Source organism: Heterocephalus glaber, unplaced genomic scaffold (genome assembly GCF_053883595.1).
Source record: "Heterocephalus glaber isolate CG9 unplaced genomic scaffold, H.glaber_assembly_v1.0 deba00001461, whole genome shotgun sequence".
Lineage (NCBI taxonomy): Eukaryota > Metazoa > Chordata > Mammalia > Rodentia > Bathyergidae > Heterocephalus > Heterocephalus glaber.
In genome coordinates this window covers 31,861,725-31,888,873 of record NW_028258308.1, presented here as the reverse complement: position 1 = coordinate 31,888,873, position 27,149 = coordinate 31,861,725, and the positions used below count along the sequence as shown (strand labels likewise).

At 40.3% G+C, this 27,149-nt stretch overlaps 1 protein-coding gene and 1 pseudogene across 4 annotated transcripts in view; both read right to left on the bottom strand.

The window, feature by feature from the left end:
• Positions 1–27,086, bottom strand: part of LOC147826780 (fas apoptotic inhibitory molecule 1 pseudogene) — a 28,127-nt pseudogene extending 1,041 nt beyond the window's left edge. The window contains exon 1 of the transcript XR_015453410.1: positions 1–27,086. This exon is cut by the window's left edge and continues 1,041 nt beyond it. The product of XR_015453410.1 is annotated as a fas apoptotic inhibitory molecule 1 pseudogene (transcript).
• Rbpms (RNA binding protein, mRNA processing factor) overlaps positions 1–27,149 on the bottom strand; it is a 174,874-nt gene that overhangs the window by 146,981 nt on the left and 744 nt on the right. The window lies entirely within an intron of this gene.

The following is a 27,149-nucleotide window of genomic DNA, read 5'->3' as shown; positions in this document are numbered from 1 at the left end:
GCTGGGGGTATGTAGCTGAATGGCAGAGCAGTTGTTAAGCATGCATGAGGCCCTGGGTTCCATCCCTAGTACCCATCCTTCCAGTCACTAAAAAAACAGGATGGCATACCCTTCTGGGTAATGTACTTTGCACATTAATTTCCCTAAGGAATCATCCTTTAAGACCCAGCAGAAAAGCTACTGTTATGGTTTGGATCTAAAATATCACCCAAAAGTCCCCTGTGTTTAAAAGGTGACTGCATCATGGGGCACTCTGTTCATCAGTGGATTCAGCCATGGATGAATTCAGTAGCTCAATGTGCTGTTAGAGGGTGGGACGAGTTGGATGTGGGTCACCAGTGGTGTGACCTGGAAAGGTATCCAGGTTCTCAGCTCCTCCGTTGTCTACTTCCTGCATGCCATGAGGTAAACACTTTCTTCTGCCATACTGTTTCTGCCTTAAAATAAGCAGACTGGACTGAATCCTCTGAAATTGTGAGCCAAAATAAACTTCTCAACTTGCAGTTGTCAGATATTTTGTCCCCACAACAGGGAACACGCACACATCACCTTCTAACACATCAAGCAATTAACTACAATGCACAGCACTGCCCCCAGGTTGCCCCAAAGGTTTTTATCACCTTCTAGCCAAGCTCATTCCCAGTCTGTCATAGTCTTTCCTTGTCTAAGACTCAAGAGTTCCTTGAAGTATGTTCCCAAAACCTGTTGTCTGCCATGAGAGACAATCGGTAACACTGAATAAATGAAAGACCACCTGTCATTAGAGAAGTAAATGAAACTCAGTATGACTAAGGCACAGAACCCATAGATCAGAGTCACAAGTGAGGCTGGCAGGGACACCAGGTTTGAAGTAGGAGAATGACGGGGCACATTTGCATTCATTGAAAGGTTACCCCGTCTCCTGAGAAGCAAGGGCTTCGGGCAGGGAAGACTGGGGATAGGAAAGTAGCACCAAGCTGACTGGCCGAGCACAATCTTCTCTGGTGGCCTGATCTGGTATAAGGAAGATGGAGATAAATCTACAGACTTGAAATCCACTGTGGAGATGGAATTGTTTATCTCGTGATGAACAGGTGAAGGAGGGAGAGGTGACTCCTGGAGATGGGGAGCACAAAGCAGCAGGGCTGGAGTGAGGATAAAGGAAATCATTTTGGGGACATGCGAAGTCTGTATCATGGGGGACACCACCAACAAGAGGTGGTGTCGATACTGAATTCTGAATCTGGAGTTCAGGATGGAGATCTAGGGCAATCCATGGAATACAGAATGAGAAATGAAGATGCAAGTTTGATATTGTGAAATCAAACTGAGAAACAAAGGTGAAAAGGACAATGGAGAGGGTAGTCAGGGAAGAGGAGGAAAGTCTCCTGCGTGTGGCAGCCTGGAAGCCAAGGAAGAGAAATGTCAAGATTGGAAAAATCCAAAAGTAATCTCTCAGCAGTAGGGTACAAATTTATTTGGGTTTCCTTCTTCATACTTTTCTGTATCCTCCTAGAATCCTCAAAAACACGTATTTTTGTTGTTTTTGAGATAGGATCTCACTGTGTTGCTCCAAGGTGGCCCTGAAGTCACAGTCCTCTTGCCTCAGCCTCCCCAATAACTGGGATTATGAGAGGTAACCCTGCACCTGGTACTGTATTATTATTAATCAGAGGAAAAAGCCTTAAGAAAATTGTGCTAGAATCTGTTATGACATCCTAATAATCTGATGAGCCAGATCGTATCCCATCCACAGGGCATGTGTTTTGAGTTCTCTTTCTGGGTCTGCTGACGGATGCACTGACCTATCTATTTGCTGCTCCAGCCTCATGACCAATGACACACACTGCTCAGCTTCTGGGCCAAGGTCTAGAATCCCAGCAGAGCAGAATTGGCTGACCTGAGCACAGATGGCCCAGTGACCTCGAGTTCATTAGCATACTGTTCTAATCAAATGAGCTAACCAGCTACGGACCCTGCCGACTTTGTCTCACTGCCCACCACTACTAAGGCCAAAGTTCCTCAACTCTCACCATTTCCTATAAACAGGGAGATCGCCTACAAACATTCACACAGATACAGAAGGTCCAAGGCTCACCAAAAATATTTGTTCACTGTCTCTAAATAGGGTTTATGTTTACTTACAAGGTACGTTCCTGGCAAACAGAAATGTATCATTAATGAAAACAATGGCAACCCTGGGCTAGATAGTACCGATAACCCAATACCTCTTTAATGGACCTAAATACTTCTAAAGTCAACAAGATATAAGAAGTCATAGTCTAACTTTCTACCACTCTCTTGACCCTCACTTAAAATTTTTTGGTATTTATCATATAGCATCACCAATAATAGCATCCTTCTTTATCACTCTCTCCACTTTATAAATTAAAGTACTCAAAACACAGGAGTTAACCTGCTTGACTTCAGGGGAAAAGACTTCCAGAGAAAGATGGCTGCTCTCTTTCCAGAGAGGAGGAATCAGAGAACAGTTAAAACCCTACAGCCTACTTAAAGAAATGAGTTCCAGACCCAACCGTGGACTGCAGCTGCTTCACTGCTCAAATGAGGGTGTGGACAAAAGTACTCCATTGGTCCCTTCCAGCTCAAAAACCTACTACAATACAAATCAGGGGCTGGGGTTTTAGCTCAGTGGTTCTGCTGCCTGCCTCACAAGAGCAAGGTCCTGAGTTCGATCCCCAGTACCAAAAAAACCACAAAAAACAAAAAACTATGTCACTGTACTGGCACTCTATACAGTGTTACACACTGATACTATTCAGAGAAAGAGAAAAATCCGTAAAAAAAACATTTTTTTGGTGTTTTGAGACAGGGTCATGCTGTGTGGTTCATCCTGGCCTTAAAATGCACAACAGAACACCAGGTGACCTCAAAAACTTGCAGCAATCTCCTGCCTCAGCCTCCTGGGTGCTGGAAATTACAGGTTTGTCCCACCACACCTAAATAAAATTTGCTTTTGAATACGTGAATTCCCACATTTACATGAAATGTCTATCCCATGAAAAGAACAAACTTTTCTAGAAACCATATCGAATATCTGTACATTTTAATTCAGCAAGTTAAAAAAAAAAAGAACACAACCAAAATGTTTTCATCTGCTTTTTTTCCCCAGTTTAACTTTTCTTTTAAGAAATGAATTTATTTTAAATAATTCTTGGGATGAGTAGCCTGTCTTTCCAGGAAAAGAACATTTAAGAACTTAACTTTGACTGGAATATTTCTGTTCAAATGGATTTTACTATAATTGGTTTTGAGAAGGCAAGAATCATGGAGATGGGGTGCTAAAAATAGATGTTGTAAAACTCAGGGGAACATATTTATGAGACCAACACTAACAATTAGCAAAAATGTGGTATCACCAGTATTAAAATAGGAAATCTGAGCCCATTCCGGGAACACTGTCACAAACGGCCACAGTCATCTGGGCTCATTCCCTGCAGAGTCCGGGCCCAGCGGACAGCCTTATAAGGTAACTGCGCTCAGAGAGCAGATAAGAACACCACCAAGCACTTAACATTTCCTGAGTCCTCTACAAATATTAACTCATTCATTCTCATGGTGTTCTGGGAGTGCCACACTACTCTCATTTCCAAAAAAGAAGGGGGAGGAAATAGGCCTCACTAATTACAATTAATTACACCAGGCGGGTGAGGAGCTGGCCGCTTCCTTAGGCATCTGGCTCAGGGCCAGACAAGCCTAATGAAGTAATGAACAAGAGGGAGGAGGAAGAATTCTCAACTTTGACAGTAACAGTCCCTGCCCTCTCCTATATCTCCGGCAACCCCCCACCCCCACCAAGATTCCAACCCTTAGCATGACTGAGACTCCCACTTGAACAGCCTAGAAAAACGAGCAAAGCACAGGCCAGGGGCTGAAGTTAAACACACATACAAGGGGTCACCTCAAGATTATTTCCATTCCAAGGAGCCATTTCTAGCTTCATAAGTAAAACTCAGGATCTCTGATTATAGTGCCAATAAGAAATAAGACAGCAACCCCATACAGTTAGGAGAGAAATAAATAGCTCTTAATTTTTTTAAATTTGGAAAATTCCAAAGCAAGTTATCAAATAATGTTTGAGAATCTACACGTTTAGCCATCTTGAGGCCAGGTGCTAGAAATGGAAAACAGTAGTGTTTAACTATGTATTTTAGAGCCAGGGATTTAGCTCAGTGGTTCTGGCACCTGCCTTGCAAGCGCAAGGTCCTGAGTTTGATCCCTAGTACCAAAAAAAACCAAACAACCTATGTATTTTAAAAAATATAAAGTCACTCAGAGTGTAAGCTTGCCTAGAATGTTTAGTCCCCACAAAGGCAAGGCTCTTTGTTCATTAATTCTAACAGCCAATGATATGTTTGGCACAGATTAGTTGTTCAATATACATTTTTAATAAGCTGTCTCTTGAATTTTAATTTTTATTAATATATTTTTGTAGTACATAATGATTACATTCATTGTGGAGAGTTAGAGCATGTACATTACATATCTTCATTCTTTTAAATAAGCTGTTGATTTTTTGTGGAAAAAAAAAGCTCAAGGTCCAAATATATGTATACTGACATCTTGAGAGGTTGAGTAGATTATAAATAAAGAGGTTTGGCTCACACCTCTGGTGGATGGAGGGTCCAAAAAGCATGGCACTAGCATCCTGCAGTGGACCCCAGACTGCTTCACAACATGGGAGACTCTGAAAGGGGAGTGGAGGCATGCAGAAGATGGCACAGCCTAGCTCCTAACAAAACTCCAGGCATAGGAGAATAGAGCCCTTTCCAAGGGTGTGACCTTGTGACCTTCCACAGGACTTCTCCCCTTCAAGAACACCTCTCAGTCCCCTTTCATTGCAGACCAGGTTTCTAGCACATGAACCTTTGGAGGGGTCACATTCAAAATACATCCATACCACATCATGGATACATAAAAGGAGTCATGGAAATTACTAGGTAGCAATTTCAAGATGCTAAGTCAGTAACTGACAAGAAAAAGTCCCATAGTAAGTTAGATTCACAACATAAGCTTGGAAAGGAGAAGTATAAATACATGGAGTGGACTGAAGAAAACCTGGTAGGCACTATAAAGTCAGGGTCTTGGGAGGCAAAATGGCTTTGTCAGGACTTGGCACCAAACAATGGCAATGACCCAAATGTTCATCTGATACTAGATAAACAAAATGTGGTACGGTACACCCATACAATGCGAATAGTAATCAGCCATAAAAAAAAGCAAATACTAACTCCATTTTGCATGACTACTGAAAATGTTGTGCTAAGTAGAGTCAGGGGACATAAAAAGCCAATATTGTAGTATTTCATCTGTAGAAAGGTCCAAAATAGGAAAATCTGTAAAGACAAAAAAATAAACTTAGGATTGCCACAGGCTGGGGGAAGAAATGGTGAGTGATTGGTTAAAGGGACTGGGTTTGGGGGGGCGGGGCAAAATGTTCTAAAATCAGATAGTGACCAGTTACTTACACAGCTTTGTGAATACACTAAGAATTACTCAATTATACACTTTGAAAGGGTGAATTTGGAAAATGCAGATTAGTGGTACAGTGCTTGCCTAGCATGAGCAAAACCAATCCCCAGTACCAGAAAACAAAAAAAGATTCTGGCCAGCTGTAGTGATACCCATCTGTAATCCTAGCTACTCAGAAGGCTGAGGCAGAAGGATCTCCAGCTTGAGGCCAGCCTGGGAAACTCAGGGAAAACTGTCTCAAAATTTTAAAGGGTAATAATAAAAGGCGGGGGATGGGACTCAGCGGTAGAGTGCTTGCCTAGCATGCACAAGGTGCTAGGTTCAATTCCCAGCATCACAAAAAATACACCAATTAATTAAATGCTGAATTTTAAGGTATATGAAATACACCTCAATAAAGTTGGATCTTAGCTTGGTGGTACATGCCTGTAATCCCAGCACTGTGGGAGCCTGAGGCAGGTGGATTGGAATTTCCAGCCCAACCCTGGCAACTAGACAACTTGTTGCAAATTAAAAAAAAAAAAATTAAAAGGGCCTGGACGTAGCTCAGTGTGAAAGCCCTGGGTTCAATCCCCAGTGCCAGGAAAGACAAAAGCTGGGTCTTATTAACTATAAGAATAAAAATAGAGATGTATATTCATATAGGGATTCAGTCTTCCCAACACTTTCAGACTCCAAACCTTTCATGATGGAGCCTCCTGGTGGAAGCACCTGTGGAGGTGGTTCTGCCCTTAGTGCTGAGTGGAGGGTAAGAGAGCCTGTTGAGGGTCTGGAGGTCTCACTTACAGTCCACATGGATGGGAGGGAAAATGGGGAAAGATCAGACTATGTCAAGGGGAAAGCACAGGGCTCCCAGGTTTTCTGATGCCAGTGATGCTGTATAATTGGGTTTCCTGCCTCCTGACAAGAAGTCGCCGCATGACTTATCACTGAGGGCTTAGGCAAGTCCCATGTCTCAAATTCCTCTCTCTGAAGGCAGAAGCCTGAGAGGTTTTGGCTTAAGAGGCCTCTAGAGTCCACGAAATAAACTTTGAGAAAGAGCACTCTAAATTGCATTGAGTGTACTGTCATAAGACAGACTCGTTTGAACTAACTGCCTAGAGTCAAACCCAGGCTGTGATATTTATTCACTGTCATTGGGAGCAAATTTAATTCAACTCACTGAGTCTGGGATCCTCACTTATGAGTTAGGAATGATGGTGTTGGGTAGCTACCTCATAGCACAGTGAAGATTAAATGAATCAATATGCATGCAGCAAAACAAACAGGCACAGGACAAAGGAAGAAAGGTCTCCTTGCCACCCATTAACAACTATGGTTCTCACATAAACTTTGCTTTTCCTCCGTGCACACACTACCGTTTGTAATTCTGTATTTACTCATGCTTTTGTTTGTTTCATAGACACTTCCTCATTGCCACCAAGGACATTGTGGGTTTGCAGCTCATCCTATCACCAGGGCCTACTACTGCAGGAGTTTAATATCTTTGGAGTGACTACCACCTAGGAATAGGAGTCAGTGTTCACAAATAGGAGCACCAAACTGTCATGCTCTTCTGAAGAAGCAGATTGAAGCAGCAAAATGACAAATAGAGTCACAGAATAAATGGATTCAAGAAAGTTAAGAGGGCAGAGCGAAAGAGAAAAATGCTTTCTTTTTCCAGTATGGCCATCTCAACAGTTTGCATAACCTTTCAATCCTAGGACCCTAAAAAGTTTGAATGAAAAGAATGGAAGCCAGCATGTTGGCACTGGGTTCTACAACTGTCTATAGACTTTTACCATATTATGTATCGATCACCCATGGAACACGCATACTTGAGAAACCAACGACAGGAACAAAGAAAACTTCCTTAATACAGCCCCAAGTATGTATCATTCACTCTTCATTCACTCAAAATTAAGTCAGATACAGGCTCTCCCTGCCTTGTCAACTGAGCTATGTTCATTCCTATGTCCATCCTTTTATGGTTGCAAAACTCTCCTATGCCAGGGCCCATTTCTCCCTATTTAATCTTACCAGTTCCTCCAGGCTCACCCCTCTTCCACAGAGCTTGTGTTACTCTGGTGCATAATGATCTTTCTTTCTGAATTTCTAAGCCCCTTCCATCTATATTTAACAATGTTGTCTGCTTATATAGGATCTTGGGTTCTTCTCTCATTGTTTCCAGTGTTCACTGGGGTCTTTCCAAAAACTGCATCTCAGGAAAACTGCATCTCAGTAGCCACCTCCATATTCTACAGAAAGGTCGAGACAACCCTGGGCTCTGGACCTGTCTTCACAAATCCCAAGGACTGTACCCAGGGGAGTCAGACCTCCTCTCAACTAATCAATGTTCTCTTTGCCATCTGTCAACCTGAATCAAGGACTTCAGGAAAAGAAAGCATGCATTTATTTGCCAAGAAGCTTCCAGTTCCTAAGCTAGGCATGGTGGTGCATGCCTGTAGGCCCAGTACTTAGGAAACTGAGTCAGGAGGATTGCTGCAAATTCAAGACCAGCCTGGACTATGTAGTGAATTCAAGGTCAGCCTGAACAACTTAGCAAGATCTTGTCACACACACAAAAAGCTTCCAGTTCCTTTGAGAAAGCTGCTAGAATGCATAAAAACTCAGTATTTCTTGAGTTTGATGAGAACTTACTCTGAAATACCATTAGAGTAAATGCCAAAAGAGATGCAAATTCCACTCATATATAACAAACAGGGTGAGTCAAGACCTGGGTTTCCATTACATCTGTTCATTTCCTAGAGTCACACTCGAACAACATGTGTTCAGGCTTTGTGGAGGGCGTGAGCACCACAGAATGTTCTGGTAACAATTAAGGAGGCCTGCGGGCCGGGGTTAATGGTGATTGCCCTGCCCACACGGGGAGACCCAAGCTGCACTCCTCAGGCTGTGTCTGGTTCTTGGTATGCCGTGGGCATCCGCAGTGAAAACAGCCCCTGGGGAAGATGAGAATGCCCTGAAAGGCTGAAAAATATTTGTGGCAGCTTTTATAACAGAGTTCAGACCCTTCCTCTGCAACTGCAAGGGGAAGAAAGGGAACATTTTCACAAGATGCACATCATGATCTTCACCCAATAAAAGGCATTGTTGATTTAACTGTAACTATAAAGTTCCTTCTAAGTACCTAACTGGCTAACTGTCCACTAACATTTACGTCAAACTGACCAAAGTGTCTAAGACTGTCTTTGTCTTCACCTGAAGGGCAAACTAATCTGACAAGAAGTAGAACTGGAGGACATTTTCACCCAGGCTGAAACACACATTTCCATGCTTTAACATCTATAAAATCACGATGCAAATTACAATACAGTTTAACTAGCAGTGTGACTGGCTCACCTGATAAACACTGTACCTAATGTGTACATAGAATACTAAAAGTAATGCCTTCATCAGGCATTGTTAATAGACAGCAAAACATATCAAGCACCTAATTCATAGGACCACAAAATAAACACTTTTCATTATGGCCCCCAGAAATTATCTGTCAAATGTTGTAGTGTCTATCAAAGTATAGCAATGAGATGATGTCTTGAAGTAGAGCTAAAAAGCTCAATATTTAACTTCCAGGTGTTGTACAGCTCACACTGATCTATCACTTATTAATCTAAACAATACACAAATGTGAAAAACTCCACAGTGAAGAAGCAACCTTGAAATATTGTAAAACTACACAGGGGCAGCGGATGCAGGAAAACGGGCCTGCTGATGGGCCTCTTGGTGGGAGTGTAAGCTAGCACAGTGTTTCTAGAGGACTTGGCAATAAACATCAAATGTCTTTTGAAAGAATGTATGCCCTTTGACCCATAAATTCCACTTCCAAGACTCTAAGCTAAGGAAATCACTAAGGGTGTACAAAGACTGAGCTAGGAGGATGTACAGCACTGTTTATATCACAAAACTGGAGACCAGCTCCATGCCCTACAAGGAATGGGTGAAATACATTAAGGCACATTCATACTATGACACAGTATGAAGATTTTAAAATGTGGCTGCTAAAATAAAATATATCTACAAATAACAATGTTGAGCAAAACAGTATCAAATTTAAAACACTTTTTTTTGGTACCAGGGATCGAACTCTGGTCCTTTCGCTTGTGAGGCAGGCGGCAGAACCACTCGGCCCTAAAACACTTTTGATCTCATTTTTAAAATAAGATGTTAAAAGAGGTGTGTGTGTGTGTGTGTGTGTGTGTGTGTGTGTGTGTGTGTGTACATATAGAGAAAAAGACAGAGCTGAAGCATTAACACTAGTTGAAAGGAAAGGAAACAACAACATTTTTCTTTTTTCTTTTTGCTTTACCTGCGAGGGGAAAAGAGGATAATGTAGGTAAATTTGTCAATAAGAAAAAAAGATTTCATTTTAAAATACCAAAATAATGTAGTAGGAACCAACTTGAACAGTGTGCTCCACTTAAGTAAACAGGTGACACAAATTTCAGTATTTTTGATCTAGAATATCAGTAAATTTAAAAATCCAATGGATTTAATTGTTCTTTTGATCTCTACATCAGAAACAACCCATTACTATTCTTTAAGAAATGTTGGGAGATAGGACCTAGTAAATCCTAGGTTGGGGCACCACACCTTCCTTGCAAGCACAAGGTCCTGAATTTAATCCCTGTACCAAAAAAAAAGAAATGCTGGGAAAAATGACTAGCATAAAGTATATTCCCGGCCTTCAAATGTGCAAAAATAAGCTGGATGAGGTGTTCCACTCCTGTAATACCAGGCTCCTGGAAGTCTGAGGCAGGAGAATCAGCGGTTTGAGCCCAGCCTAGGCAAGAGATTTAATGAGACCTTGTCTTAAAATTTAAAAAAAATTTTTTTTAAAGATCTGAGGTTAGGGTTCCGGGGATTTAGCTTAGTGTCCTGAATTTGATCCCCAGTACCAAAAATTAATTAATTAATTAAAGGTCTAAGGATATAGCTTGGGGTAAAGGCCCTGGGTTCAACCCCCCAGTATGGCATAAATAAGTACATACACAGACAGACAGGTAAATAACAAAATATTCCTGGAGAGAAAAAAATCTCTGCTCTACATAGAAGCTCTGCTGGGAACCATTTGCTATAGAAGCAATTACTACAAGTTTCCAACACAACAACAACAAAATGTATGCATATCCCAGAGTTTTGAATAAAGGGAAACCACTTCTAGGCTTTATAGTGAACATAAAGCTTACCCTTTATCCCATCCCTGTATGAGTAATTCCCTAAACTCTATAAATTAATTCATTAGGGGTGAAGAGGGAGGAATGTTTACAGCATGTTTTCCAAGGAATATGACTGAGATTTCAATTGAAAAAATGGTATGCCTGCAGGTTTGTAGAGGAATTTCGGAGAGCACTGGGGTGAACAGAGAGAGAACTCGGATCAAAATGCTGGATTTCCGCACTGAACAGCACTCATGCCTTATTTCTGCATGGAGAAATATAACACTTTTCTCAGTGACTTCAAGGCAAGGTCACACCAATAAGAACCCCCTGTCTAATCGTGACATGAGAAGCAAGCAATTTTCATGTGGATTAGACCCCCGTGGGATTTCGGAACAGACATGAGAGGATAGTTATTGGTTAAAACATCCTGGATAGAGCTGGGGGTGTGATTCAGTGGTACAGCACACGCTTACAAGCACAGTCAAGGCCGTAGGTTCAATACCCAGCACCCAAAACAAAAACAAATTTAAAAATCCCCAAAACATCTTGGCTGCATGTTTGCCAAAAATCAGAAACACAGTATTCCAAAGTCCCACAGCACTTTAGTCTCTGCTCCCTCCCCACAGACTTTTGCTTTTGTTCTTAAGATTCAGAGTCAGCAGGCTGGGTGCACTCTGACCAAATGGTAACAGATGCCGGTCCTGCAAAGAGCAAGACACTTCCCTTTGATCATCTAAGAACACAGAGAGAATGGACAAGCATTCCTGGATCAGGACATTTTCACTTTGATTCGCAGCTTACCAGTGATTCTATGAATGTGAAAAAGCTGCTCCTGTTACGGCTGAAATGTTCAATAAGTAATCCAGGTTCTTGCGCCGTCAAGGAAAGAATTGCCAACTGTATATTTTGTAGTAAAAGTAGCAAGTAGCTCTGTTTATTGACAATCACAGGACAGTAACAGGAACAGGCAGAGGGAAAAAAAGGAACCTGAACAACTTAGGCTGGATTTCAGTATTTAAAGGGTCAGACACCTCTGACTACAAGTGCCTCCCATTCCTTCTCTCGCAGGTGTCTAATCTGCCGCCTCATGGATCACAACCTCTTAAACTTAAAACATGGATAATCACTGGGGTGCTGTTGTGCTCCTAGTCTAATGAAGGCAAGGGAGTGGCTCCCTCAACTTTTTGTTTTTAACTGTATTACTCCTGCACCCAATAAAATGAGACCCACTAAACTCCTAAATCCATCTAAAACAAACCTGCAAGAAGTGTCCCAGTGTGGCTGGTCTTCCAGCCAACCTTGGAAAGCTGATCCACAAAACAGTTCTCAATGCAAAGAACTGCTGAGTGCCGTTACTCTGCCTCTGGATGTTGCACAATAGCAGACAGCTAAGAGAGGGGCTCGATCCCATGGGTATTTTTATCTTTTCTTCTTAAAAATACCAGTGATGTTAGTGTTGATAATAACAGGAAATAACTGATACTTAAAGCAAGAAAACATGCTGATCATATATTGAGCATAAGTTCCTTCAAATGAATCCGTGTCAATATGTATTACCATATTTTTTATATTACCATATTTGTAAGTTGATAACTTAAAACATTAACCTTTTTCAAGTTAACAGCTTAAAAATGTATTGAGATGGGGCTGGGGATGTAGCTCAGTGGTAGAGCCCTAGCATTCAATAGCCTGTAAGGCAGGGAACTCTATATTCTCTCTCGCTCGCGCTCTCTCTCTCTCTCTGTCATATTTGTATGTGTGTGTTTGTGTACATATAAAATATGGAAGGGCTGGGTGGAGTGTCCAAGGCCCTGAGTTTGATCCCCAGCACCCAGCACAGCTAAACAATAAAATAAAATAAAGTTACTAAGGAAATCAGGAAAATCTACCAAAATTGAGACACTGGAATTCACAAGAATAACTTTTCCCTGTAAACTTATAGAATTTACAAAGATTGGTGGTTCTCTTTTGGAAAATACTGCACCCCTTTTCATATTTAAAATACTAAGTCTTGGGCCAGGGATTTAGGTCAGTAGTTGAGCTGCCTGCCTCGAAAGTGCAAGGTCCTGAGTTCCTGAGTTCGATCCTGGGTACCAATAAATACATACATACATACATACATACATACATACATACATACATACAAAGTCTTGTGCTGGGCATAGCGGTGCACTCTTGTATCCCAGCACTGGAAGGTGAGGCAGAAAGATCACCTCTAATTCAAAGCCTGCCTGAACTACAAAGTGAGACTTTGTCTAAAACAAAACAAAACAAAAAAAGCCCCACTAAATTATAAATACATACAAGACCTTGTCTCAAAAAGCCAAAAAAAGGGCCGGGGATTTAGCTCAGTGGCACTGCACCTGCCTCACAAGTGCAAGGTCCTGAGTTCGATATCCTGTACCCAAAAAAAGCCAAAAAATTTAAATTAAAATATGAAATATTTTAAAGGGAAAAGGAAAGGAAAAACAAACCAAAAAAAAAGAATAGTAGGGGGGAAAAGTGGAAACAAAGTTTTCGTAAATAAGAAGGGGAAGAGGGTTTAAAGGAAGGGCAGGGAATGGGAAAAAAGAATCAAGATATATCATGTACAGGTATGTACAGGTACAAATTTCCTATGATGAATGTGATCATTATGTATATCAAAAGTATACCAATAAAATTAATTTTTTAAAAAATATGAAGTCTTCCAGCACACTGAATATATAAACAAAACCCTCTCATAATGGGATGAGTGTTAATTTTACTCTTATCTCTGCAATTTTGTTAAATACTGTATATGCTGCTGAGGAGTAAAAACTCCATTCCTTTCACCTAACACACTGCCTACCAAACACATCAGCCCACTATTCTAAAAATATACTTCCCATACAAAGCCTAAAAACATTGGTGTAATGATGCTTTTTTCTTTGAAAAGATGTTTGCCGTTTTCAACTGAAAAGTAAGCAAACCACAAAACCATATTCAACAAAATGTGTTTCTAATTATTAGTGAGATTAATATTCCTTAAAAATAATGATGTGTTGGAAGAGCAGAAGTTCACTGCTGTTCAGTCAGCAAGAACTTGTAAAGGCAGAAGAATTCTGATAAGACATAACTACTTAGCTAGCAATATAAATTCAGGATCCTGCTGTACAAATACTCATATAATGAATGGCTGCTTTGAAGTGCAGAAAGGGGATACTCCAGCTAAGGGCAAGGGGACACAGTCTGGACCCACTGCCCAATATCACAATGATTACAAAATCCCTTGTTAGTCTACAGCAACGACAGTGAACCTTTTAGTTTTCAATGATAATAAACAGCCAGCTGCGGCAGGCTGGCATGCCATAGGTTTGCCACCACCGGTCTAGAGACTACTTACTATAACATAGTAATTGAAATTTCTTTAGCGGGTATTAGCAAAATACAGTATCCAAACTTTATGAGTAGATTGTACAAATTCTTTCCCTCTCTCTCTTTTTTTTTTTTTGCTTTCCACATTCTGTATGTATCTCTGCATTTTGATGATGATGGGCTTTTCAAGCAAAAATCTAAAAGCCCCCACAAAGGCTAAATGTCACACTGGGTATAATTCTGCCCAACCTGGTTCTTTCTGTTTCTTTGTGAGGAGGAGGGAAGCCTCACTTCCCTGAAGACCCACCTTGATCTTCCAAGGGGCACTTAAATTTGTGCCACACTTAAAGACTCTCTGGAGGGAGGGTATCGGGGGAGCAGAGCCATATGTTTCTCCCCTCCTCCATTAGAAGAGCTAAAGCCAAGATCCATTTCCCAGCTCAGGCTTTCTGCATAACCCCTCCTCAAAACACAAAGACTCAGGATGGGCCTTAAAGAGTCCTTTTGTTTAGAGAGGGTCATTTCCTGCCATTAGCTTACACCCACAGATTCCCACCCATTTCTCAGGGAGAGGCACTGATTTGCTTATAAAAAACAAAACAAAACAATTTCAGGTACCAAAATCGGCCTTAAGAAAATCTTTTTTTCATACGAGAAGAGGCTTCTAAAGTCCAGTGCTTCCCTACTTTTATTTTGTTAATAATAATCAGTAATTTAACAAATGAAATAGAAGTGAGAGCAAAAGGATTTGCACTTTAAGGCTTAAAACTATTCCCCCCAAAACAGCCCACCCAAGAGGTACAACCTCGTGGCATTCTGTATCAAAGCTGGGAAATGCAAAGCAGAAAGATGGGAATTATGATTCTTTGCAGTAAATGAATTGAAGCACTGAACTATACCCTCCCAGCCCTTTTTATTTTGAGACAAGGTACCTAAACTGCCCAGGCTGGCCTAGAACTTGTGATCCTCCTGCCTCAACTTCTGGAGTAGCTGGGGTTACAGGCAACTAGTTGGGGTTACAGGTATGTCCCACCATGCCTGGCTACTGTGCTTTTCTTTTTTCATTGCCTTTGGCTTTGCTGGGCCTTTCCCACTTTGCTGGGCCTTTCCCATGCTAGACAAGTGCTATACTACTGACCTACACCCCAGCTGGAGAGTTATGATTCTTTTAACGCACAACATGCACTGTCCATCCAATCCCTACCTATGAGAAGAAAACAGGCTTTAGTGACTTGTCAGAAATAAGTAGATTAATTGACTTGTCCTAGGTCCCATAGAAAACACAGAGATGAGATAATAAAACAACTAAAGAGTACTGACTAACTGATCAAGAAATTACTTCTGGGGCCCAGGATTTAGCTCAGTGGCACTTCGGCCTACCTTGCAAGTGCAAGGTCCTGAGTTCAATCCCGAGTACCAAAAAAAAAAAAAAAAAAAGAAAGAAAAGAAATGACTCCTGTAAGGACTTTATAAAGCACTGGTTCTAAGATGTTTGACAAGGAATGATAGGAGAGTTAGTATGCTAAGGTCAGGAAGGGAAATAAATGCCATAAATGAGGATAATCCAGTGGCCTGCATTTTCATCAGTTTACCACTCTGCTCAATTACTGTCAGTCTGGTACCCTTAGTAAGGATTTACATTTTACAGTTCAAGTTGCAAGGCTGACAAGTAGTTATGGAATGAGGTGGCTTCATAAGGGTTTCTGGAGCACAGGTTAGAGGCTGCTTCATGGCTACACACACAGATGCTTTAAGTCTGGATATGTCCACCTAAAGTCAGTATTTTTTTTTGTAGTGTTCATTATAGTAAAGATTACTAATGTAAAACATTAGTAAATTTGGTCCATATTTTATTTTCTACTTTGCTTTTAAACATTTTACATTATTTAATAAATTGTAACTTTTATGTTGCATAGTTTGTTTTTCCCTAACTCTTCGAATATTACAGTTTTAAGTAACTGAAAAATAAAAACATTGCAGACTAAGTGTACTGATAAGTACATGCTGAAACACTTAATTACCACAGTAATTAAAAAGTTCTGGTCTTTATTTCTTAAGATGAAAATTCATTAACATGAAGTCATTTAAGAATCTCTGGGATTTCTCTGTTATCCACAACGAGAGTATGAATAATCCCTTCTTTCCGCTTCCCGCTACTGACAGCCTTTATGTAACAGTCATGGTTCCCAACACTGAATTGTGTTTCAGTCCCATCATCTACAAACTCACCCGCTGTCTCCATTTTTTTTACCATTGCACCATATGTCCATAGTGTCTTTTTCCAAAACAACTTTAAAGTCCTCACCATCCAAGTTCATTACCCATTTATTGGTAGTGTTTTATCTATTCTCCATATACTTCTTGAGGCTTTTCTCGTTAATTTCCAGAGTATATGCATAAGCAAAACCACTGACAGCATCTATATTTATGGTTGCTTTTGTCTTTGCAGCTCCAACACAGAAAGGTTTCTTTGCCCACTAATGTGAACATCCATTCTTTTCTTATCTCTTCCTTTCCAACTACATATACTACTCGTTTGCCTGATGTGGTCCCAAGTTCAAATTCAATCTTGTGGACTCCATCACTCAAAGCAACATCCCATACAGCTACAAAATCTGTCATCTTTTCCAGGCTATAAGGAGGACCACGCTGGCCCTCGCCTCCCACCGCGGGGCGTCCCCGCCCGTGTAGACGCCGCTGGCAGTCCCCGACGCCCAGCAACCGGAACCTCAGAGACCAGGCGTGAGGGCGCCGAGAACTGCGCCTAAAGTCAGTATTATCCTGAGCTGTATCTTTTACTTTATAGGCAAAAGGGAATAATACATATTTAGCTTGAGGCTAGACTAAACCAAAGGACCAGAAGTGGTAAGTCTATCTCCAAATCAATTCCATCTGGTTATTAACATTAACCCCAGGCAAACCAAGTCACATCTGCAAAGCAGAAGTCGAATTCACCTTGCCCTACTTTTACTGAGGTTCATTCACTCTTCAGACCTGCATTTCTCTAGTTCTGTGGAAGTACGGACTAGGTTTTCATTTTAAGTAGACAAAAGAGAAGGATTCCTTTCTGGGTAAAACACTACTACCTACCCCCACACAAGGGATCTATCTATCACCTACTGCCCAAACAAAATTTGACTCAGAAGATGATAATTGTGGTTTCTGATGTAGTAAAGTAGGAATAGGGATCCATAAATGATCATCTTGAAGGTAGAAATCATTAAAATTTAATCTGAAAACTGCTGAAAAGTTTTATGGCAATGTGATGCATTATGCAAGTTTCAGCCCTTGACAGGCTGGTTATTCATTTCACAAATAACAAATTTACTGGGCAGTTTCTGGGCACTGTTCTAGGCAATAGGCTTTCTAAAGAATTAAACAAGACGGAACATCCCTGTAGCCAGGGAGTTACATTCCTGTGGTACAAGATAAGTAAGTATAATAAGCACTCAGACAATGTCTAGAGGTACGGGTACTACACCTGGAAGATAAAGGGATTTGGTCGTGATTGGGAATGTGGGGCTACTTTAAGTAGGAGGTCAAAGGTCTCTCTGGGATAACACCTGAACTGAGATGAGGATGAACGACAAGGCTGAATCTGCCCTGTAAAACATCCGGACTTAGGACTTTCCAGGTTTACAGAATGGCAGGCACAAGGGCCCTGGGGCAGGAACAGGTTTGGCAAGTTACAGATCACTAAAGGCCAAGTAGCTGGAGCATAATGAATGAGGTTGTGATTCCTGGCAGATGAGGTCAGTGAGCCAGCAAAACCTAGGTCACATGAACCGCGTGTGCCACTGGAAAATTTTAAGCTCCTATCCACCAGCTGTAAAACTTCAGACAAATGACTTAATCTCTCAGACCTCAGTTTTCTTATCCCTAAACATGGGATGATGATGCTTCATTAGGCTTGTTAAAGAGTGATGTTAAAAGCAAAATATGCAGAGGGGTTGGGGGTGTAGGAACATTTGCCTCGCAAGCACAAAGCCTTGGGTTCAATCCCCAGCAGAGCAAAAAAATGAAAATAAAAAATAAAAAGGGTAGAAGCACTCTAGCTCCAAAACATTGAAATAATTAACATGCAAACATCATTCCTGCTCTTTAAATCTGATTGTGTTTTAATATGCACCTGATCGTCAGTTCTCCTTCCAATTCTCTTGCACATATTAAGATTAAAAAGGAAATTTTTGTAACAGTCCCAACTTTAGCTCTAGCAATTCTTTTGCTCACTGCTTGTAAAATGTGTAGAGGTCCTGAGAAGAAACTGGGCTTAGAAAAGTGGAGAAGAGAGAAAGCAAAATCAGAACAGTAGATCATTTGGGGACGATCCTTACTGACTAGGATCCTAACACTGCCAGAGTTTTTTGTTCCTTCTACTCTGATAAGCAAGGCCCCTGAGAAGAACAGTAATGGTTTTGGTCCCTGGTCACCCAGAATCCAAGCAGAAGTACATGTCTTCTCTCCCCCTCTCAGAACACAAACTGCCTGGTTGGAGGAATACTGTATTTGAAAACAGATGCCTCGGGAAACTCACACATTCTAAGTCCTGTAAATCACACATGCTGAGTAAAGCAATTACACTCCTGTAGCACTTCCCCTCTGAGCACAAAGGAAATTCTGCTACTTCTGTAATAAGATAGCACTTTCTGTGTGCTCTTTCTCCCACAGGGCCTCAACCATCCATCCTGTAAGTGGGCAAAGAGAATTTTCACAAAACAGGATCCTGCCGATTCAAGAAGAAAGGTTTTTGCAATCTTTAGGATTTCTCTTGGGATAACATTGGCAACCTACCAACATTATCCACCTGGTGACATAAACTAATTTAGGAGAATCAGAGAAACCATCACTAAAATTCAACTCGTGAGAAACAGGATTAATTAAAAGTAGAAGATGGCCTGTAACTTACTTATGGTCATAGGTTGGTAGGATGGATCTCAATTTTGACTTAAATTTCCCACACCTTTGCAACATCCTAGATGCTGAAGGACTGGACTAAGATGGCTAAGCACTCCTGTTGCCTTTGAAATTTGTGTAACAATACTGTACTGCAGCCTGGAATTTCGGTCTATCTTCCTAGTGTGATTGGCATTTACTACTGCCTTTTCTTTTTCTTCTTTGGGATTCTACATAATATGCATTATAATAGTTGCAGCAAGGTTAAAACCTACAAAAAATTCGGAAGGTGTGTTGTTGTTTTCTTGTTACGTTTCTGGACTATTTTTCTTGCAGCTGAGACTCAGCTGGGCTTCAAAAAGGCAGCAAACTTTTTGGGAAGCATAAATTAAATTGAAAATATGGCCCACAGAACAGATGGTTTGGGGCTGCTGACCAAAGGTACATCCAACCCCCTCCCCCCAAATCCAAAAAAAAGAAGTCAAAAAAGAACAAACAGAGAGAAATTTAGTCTTAGAAAAACATTCAAGTCTCTCTATACTTTATGGTCATTGGCTCTTCCCTTCCAGGTAAAAGGCTGGAAAAAAAAAAGCTGACACAGAAACCTGGAAATTAACGGCAAATTTAAAGAAAAGCACACTCCCAAAACTTTGAATGCAAGCAAATATATTCCTAGATTTTTCTAAATTCTCCCCCCAAGGCTTTTGACTAGATAAGTATACCAAATAGATTATAACTAGGCAGGGTATGCGTGATACAGCTTTACATTCCTAAAGAATACTTTTTTAAAAATTACTTCAATTTCTCCTGATAATTTCCAATTTTCTTCTTTCTCCCAAATACTTTTATATGGCTTCAAATTTTAGGTAAATTTTCTGTCCCTTTCCTTGCTTATCTTCATAAGGTTTCCTAGGAATTAAGAATTAAAACTTTCTGGACATTCACAAGACCCACATTCCCAATCATCAGCTACATATTCACGAACTGCTCTGAGATCAGAGTCTTCCTCTGCACCCCAAACTCAACATCTTCATCTCCTTGCTATATTTTCTTCCCCTTTCAATCTCTTTATTTTCTACTTCCACAAATAGAACCACCACTTAAGTGAGGAGCCCGAAGAAGAACCCCAAGAGGTTCCAGGATGTCTCCTAGTCTTCTTTCCTGCATGTTAGCAGTCACAGAGGCCATGAACCCCTGCGTGTCTGCCTCAGTTCCCACCGCCTTACACTTTGAAATCAGGACTTTTGCAGCAGTGGCCTCACTAACAATTCCTGACACTCTTCCAAAGCCAGCTGCACGCCCTTTCCCGGCAGGCCATCCTAGGATGCCTCCTTCTGCCACAAGTCCACCCCAGCTCTCAATCAGGTCGGAGCCCCCTTGCTAGGACAGAAGGCACTCTGCTCACTTAGTCCCCAGTTAGCCATTGCCTCCTCCCCAGTTTCCTCCTTGCTCCCCTATCCTCTCTCCAGCTTTGCTCCATTATCCCCAGAGGGTCTTCTTTCACCTCTGTGTGCCCACACAAAGCCAAGTCCTGGCCTAGAACAACTTTGCCCCACTATCTCAACCCTTCATCATCCATCAAAGCTTTAATTCACATCTACAGCTAATGTTACTTCTTTACTTTCTTTGACACAGCTCCATTACCCTCTCCTCCTGACAGGTTTAGGATGTTCCCAGGTCAAACAACTACATCAACCTGAACACCAGGTTTTCCTATACATCTCTGTACACAGGGCCAGCCCTATTAAACCATGAGTGACTTTTAAGGACAGGAACTGCCTCTCCTAGATCCCCACATCCCCAGAACCGGTGCAGGTAGGCTTGGCCAATTAACCTAACCTCTCCGTGCCTCAATCCCCCCTCTCTCCCCGCCATCAAATGAGGGTCAGAACATGCAATCAGCTTGTTTTGAAGACAAAGGTAATAGGTGCCGATTGCTTAGCCAGTACATGTCACACAGAAAATATTCAGTAAGAGCTCGTGATTATCACTTTTTGAGTGAATGGATAAAAATATTTGAGAATTTCATAGGCTAAATGATTTCAGTACTTCTCTTTTCTGCTCCCAGCAACATTGAAAAACTGGGCAACTTTATTCTGATAAATTAAAAAATGTACCCTTCAGTCAATTTCAACATCCAGGCTCTCTTGTACTCCCCTTCTACCCAAACACATACACACCCACACCCACGCACACACAATAAATTATTTGAAATATTCTTCTGGTGCACATTAAAAATAGGGATATCAGTATGGGACCTAAGTTATCCCCATAAATAAGCTCATTTCCATCGGGGATCAGGGCATGAACAGTCTCATATCATCATAGCATCAATTTAAATGCCTGGTCCTTGGTGGCTTCCAGCCCACTGAGCTACGCAGCCATTTTTGCTCTGGCTATTGAGGTTCATTCTCCTCATTCCTTCCTAAACTTTTTTCTTTGACCAAAGCAAGCACTGTTCAAGAGCAACATTTGCATTCCCTTTCCCCTACCCCCAAGCAGACACTAAGGTGCCAAATGAAACTGAACACAAACATTCCAAAGTGGTTGTCACACAGAGTAGGCTTGTTTGGGAACACAGGGAGCTCCCTGCTCTTCTGGCTAACCAAGGCTTCCGGAAGCCCATGGGCCAGAGGATCAAATGGAGTTCTACATCAGAAACCAAATTCTAATGGTGAGGACCAATGGTACCACAGGATAACAGGTCCACATTGACAGTTGCTATCCGGTGGAGCAGGCACACTTACTCACCTGTGACCTTCAGTGGGGGCTACTCATGACAGATGGAAGATTTCCTAGAGGTCCAGTTTATGACTTCCCTACATCCTCATGGATGTACTTTCAGTATTAAACAAGTGACTGTTCCTTAACAGCTTACCTATACAAACTCATAATCACCAATTTAGTAAGAATAGCCATATATATATTTACAAGTTGTATATTTATAAAAATTATGTGTGCATATATGGGGGGTTGCCTGGTATTGGGGTATTGTTATTGGGGAGCTTTGAGCATTAGAAATATAAGATGGCATAGATCTTTTTTATTTAAAAAAGTAGTACATGAAGGAAGGTGATGATCTGGCATTAAATGGAGATAAATAACTCCTGGAATTCTAAGACAAAATCATTTCTATGAGCTGGAACCTGGGTGAGAGCACACTGCAAAAATGTAGGCTGCAACAAGAATCCTGGCTTGAAAGCATCTCAGGCCAAATCAAGAGAACAGAAAAGTGACTGAAGCAAATGGTTCAGAGTATAAAGGTAGATGAAGGCAATCTTGAATGTCAAGTGTAGGCTTTACTTTTTGGAGATAAGGGTAGCTGCTGAAGGACTTGGGAAGCACAAGACTCCATTCTCTGTATAAGGACAGGTTGGAGAAGGATATCAGAACACAGAGAGCTGCTAAAGATCACTAAAATGATCCAGGATAAAGCAATGAGTGACATAAATGTCATAAATACAGACTATCACCAACAGAACAGGTCTGATTCCTGCCACCAGGCTTGTGAGAAAAACTAAATGTGACCGAATTGGTGGTCTGCGACACCTTTATATAGCATAAAGAAATTCATAAAATCTTCAGAACAAAAAGATATTTCATTATTTGTTCACATGGCCATTTTAGAAAATATAAACAAATATACCAGAAAGCAATAATTATCTAAACTCACCAGTCACATATATTTTTTTTATTTTTGGTTTTATATAAAGAACTGGCATCATATAAAACCTTAAAAGCTGCTTTTTCAAGTTAATGTTATAACCTGAGAGTCATTCCCTCAGTATACAATCAGTCTTCCGAACATCTAGAGCCACAAGAAACTGAAACAGGCAAGAAGGGATTCATAGCGTGTCATGGTGCACTCCTGTAAATTCAACACTGGGAGCCTGTGGCAGGAGGATTTCAGATTCGAGTCCAGCTGGGCAATTTAGTGAGACTTTGTTTCAAAATTTAAAAAATTTTAAAAGGGCTGAGGATGTAGGATGTAGGATGCAGTTCCACAAGAAGGGGGGGGGGTGGAAACAAAATCTATGTAAATAGGGAAGGGTGGAGGGGGTGGAGGGCGCACAGGAAAATGGGGGAAAAATAAGAACCAAGATACATCATGTACAGGTACAAGCACCCAATGATAAATGTAAACGTATTGTATACCTAAGATGTACCAATAAAATAATTAAAAAGAAAAAAAAAAAAGAAGGCCTGGGGTTCAATCCTCAGTACCTCAAAAAAAAAAAAAAAGACGAAAAAAAAGATGAAAAAAAGAAGTGATTCCTCGCTATCACTTTACAGGAGGCACTGCCCCCACAAACACCTTCATTTCAGATTTCTGGTCACCAGAACTGTGAGAAAGTGAGTTTCTGATACATGTATATGTATGTGTATATGTATAGCTGTATATGTATAGCTATATCTCTATTATCTATGATGTTGTACACATATAAAATATGCTTTTCCCTTTAAGAGCATAGCCTTTAATGCCTACATATCTCCTTACTGGAATTATATAATGATTTGCTTACAATTTCCCTGTCAGACATAGTCTTTGTGAATTTTCACTAGCATAAGTAACTAATAATCATTCCTATAAATAAACCCTTATTTTACCCTATTTACTTAAATTCTCAATAATAAAAGTACTAAACCAAAGTGCTGGAACATATTTTGATGCATAATTCCAGCGTTTCAGAAAGGCCACATTAATTTGTATCACCACTGCCACGTAGCACAAGTTACCAATTTATTGCCCTATCACCAACTCTGAACACTTTCATCCTCGAAGCAAAAATTAGTAAAAGCCAACATAATATAAAAATATAAAAGCATTTCCAAAACTCAAGCTCTACTTCATCCAAACCAAATAAATAAATGAATAATGCCACTGGAAACAAAGAACATTGTGTAAGTGTGTAAGGGTTTATCGGGGAAATTATACAACTGCCTCTGCAAACACAGCTTAAGTGTAAACCATATTGGCAGGCGTCTTGCCACACCATTCCACTATGAGGTCACTTCATTTCCATCCAAATCACCCTCACTGTATCTCTATTCTGTGACTGAAATGTAAGTTTATTGTATTGGATTTGCTTCGGAATCTCCAAACTCTAGAATGAGAGACTTCAAATTTGGTTACATTGTATAAAAAAACCCCAGTCTGTACCTTCCCAAAACAATCATGTAGATTAAGGTTGCATATCACTGACATTACCCCTTCTCTGCCAGGCATAAACAAATTTTTTTTCTTAGTAACCCCAATTTTTTGGCAAAATTACTAAGTACTTACAAAGAAGGAATATGAAGTAAAGATTTGTAAGAACCTCTGAAGATTTGACTTAATGTGATTTCTCCCCAACATCTGCCAAATATCTTTTTTTTTTTTTTGGCAAATATCTTTTCTATCAATACTCCAACAGTGCCAAGAATTTCACTTTTCTAATTTAATTTCCCCTTAAGCTGCTTTGGCTGAACTGACTTACACTTTAAATAAAACTACTTTAACATAATAAAATGCCTGGTAGAAGTGGTTTGTAATCAGTCTCAAAAGTATCCAATGACATGAGTAAAAGAAAACTAAAAATAAAACCAAATTACATATTATCTGATTTCCAAAAAAATTTCTATTTTGAAAATTCAGTGATGAACAAATAATTTCTGTCTGCAAGACAGAAAAGGTCCAGATATATCTAAACATATTAAAACGGGAATGATAACTAATCAGACAAGACAAATAATTATGGGTCATTACTTGTATATTTGTTATCTTTAGTGAAGTATGGTCATACAATTAAACACAAATTCTAGGAATTATTTTAACTGTAAAGTGATACAAGAAATGATTAGACATCCTGTACATACGTATACAAAAACCTTATAAATCTCAGATCCTGGGAAGATTTTGATAATTCTTTCTCTACAGAAACAACTTTCGTAGGAACACTCATGTGTAACACACTAGAAACTAGAAGCCAGGTGTATTATCTCTTTCACACAGTTGCCTAGCCAAATCTTAAATTATTCTCCTCAAAGTTTTAAGTGCTATCCAAAGTAGAAGTACGTGTTCAGCACAAATTCTCAAAAACCTCTAACCCTGAAGACCTGCAAAAATGGTCTTGAATCCTGGACAGTCTATACCACTGGAGCCAAATAAGCATTTCAGCATCATTACTGCAGCACAAGCCATCAGAAATTCTCAAATGGAGTTAAAATATACCGGATGATAAGATAAACTTGTCCCCAAAATAAAGAAAAAAATATCCTGGATTCTCCAACCTAGTAGAAAGCCTAACCCACCTTGGCGATCTATGAAATAAACATTTTCACTTAATTGTAATTGGACTCATTTTTCCACATCAATTCTATGGCCACCAGAAATACAACCAAACACATTTTTCCTCTCTTGTCATTACCCATATACACATGTTATATGTGTGTTCTGTTTACTGGAAGCCACTGCCAAAGCTTTTAACTGTGTTTAAGAACAAACTGCTGACCCACTGGGTGGGCAGGGAAAGGGTCCAGTGTTGTGGTTTTATATAATGCTCAGCACATTAGGGGACTCACCAAATAACACATTTATTTCACTTGTGGCTTTCAGAGTTAGAAAAAAAAAGGCTAAGAGTTTTTCAAAAACACCATATAAATGATATGTGTGTGCACGCACGCAAAATTACCTGGATCATTCAAGCCAATTTTCTTTCCCTGAATTTCTAACATTATATACTTCACTCCATCTACTTTGTACACTGCACCTTGTGTACAACTTGAGTGCTGGCATTTTCCTACTGTCTTACTTTTTAAATGTTTTACTAAAAAAAAAAAAAAAAAAACCTACACCTCCTAGCCATTCCTAGGTTTCTGGAGCAAGGATTATCTCGATGAGTTAAGTGAATTAAAAATATAGCAATTCTGAGAAAAGCAAACTATCGTTTAAAAAATGGTAAGTGATGAGAAATATAAATTGCAAAGCAGCCAGTAAGTTTCCAAGAAAAAAGTGGAACTTGCCATTCAAGTTTCCATGTCTTTCAAAAAAGAAATGTCAGTGGTAGTCCTACACGTGAAGTTATAAAATAACAAGCCTATAAATAACATTTTTCAAGATAATATTTAATTGGCAATTTCCTCAGGTAAGAAGGCAATTACCGGCTTATTGCAATTCACCTAGGTTGTATTATCACACTGTTATGAGAGTAAAATCTTACATTTTGCATTGTTTTTTGCATGATTTTAGGTCCCTCCTGTATCTGCCCAATTTAAATAGTTCCCATTTCACAAATGGATAACATGTGAAGATCATATACGTATTTGTGAATCTCTCCAAAACGTTTGCATTCACTCTCAAAATTTAAATTTGTACGTAAGAACGTCTCTACAATAATCCCACCATCCTAACAGCTTTAGAATCGGTTTACTTTCTGCGTTCGTCCTTTTTGAAAGGACGCAGCTATTAAAAGAACTTTATATAAATTATATTGAGATGTACACTTTCTCCATCCGCACTCTTAAATTTAAAATTCCTCGTAGAATCTCCACTACATGGGATCTCACAAAATAGGAAAAAAATACTGCTTCCTGGACTCCAGACAATGCACCTGCAGAAACAGCCATTTGATAGGCTACTACAAACATCCCGATTGCAAATTTATGGATCTTCCGTTCCTTAGCACCCCCCCACACAAACCCGCACCCACGTCCACGTTTACTAAATTTTATTTACACCGAGGGAAAGCTCCGCAGCTGCAACTGTTTTTTTTTTTTAATCGTTTCAGACACAACACATAAATGCTCAGAAGTCAAAAGCCTACTATAACATCCTCGTTGAGCATTTGGTTAATTGTTAAGTTTTTAACCCTTTTTGTTCTGCTTCTCCCATTCTACATCGTCCCTAAATTTACAAAAGCTAATCGCCCAGGTTCGGGGGTCTTTTGACTCATCGAAGAAGAATGCGGCTTATGAGTTATCTATTAATCCAAAATGTCTCAGCTAGAAAGATATTTCCCCGAGAACTTTTAACCCTGAAAGGCAGGGAGGGGGCAGGGGACCCAGATGTCTCTTAACGAGAACTTTTCCGCCAGTTTCCCTCCTTGACCACCCATCACTTCCCCCCTACTCTCCAGCTCCAGACCCAGAACTAAGTCTTGACCCTCCTGGTCCGGATCGTGAGGTCACCCAGGAGTCAGCTCTCGATTCCGCTTTTTAAAATCCCGGGCAAACAAAGCTGAGCATTATACTTACCAAAGTCTCCAAAAAGTCCTCAAAGTTACGCAATTTCAGGCACGCAGACGCACGCAG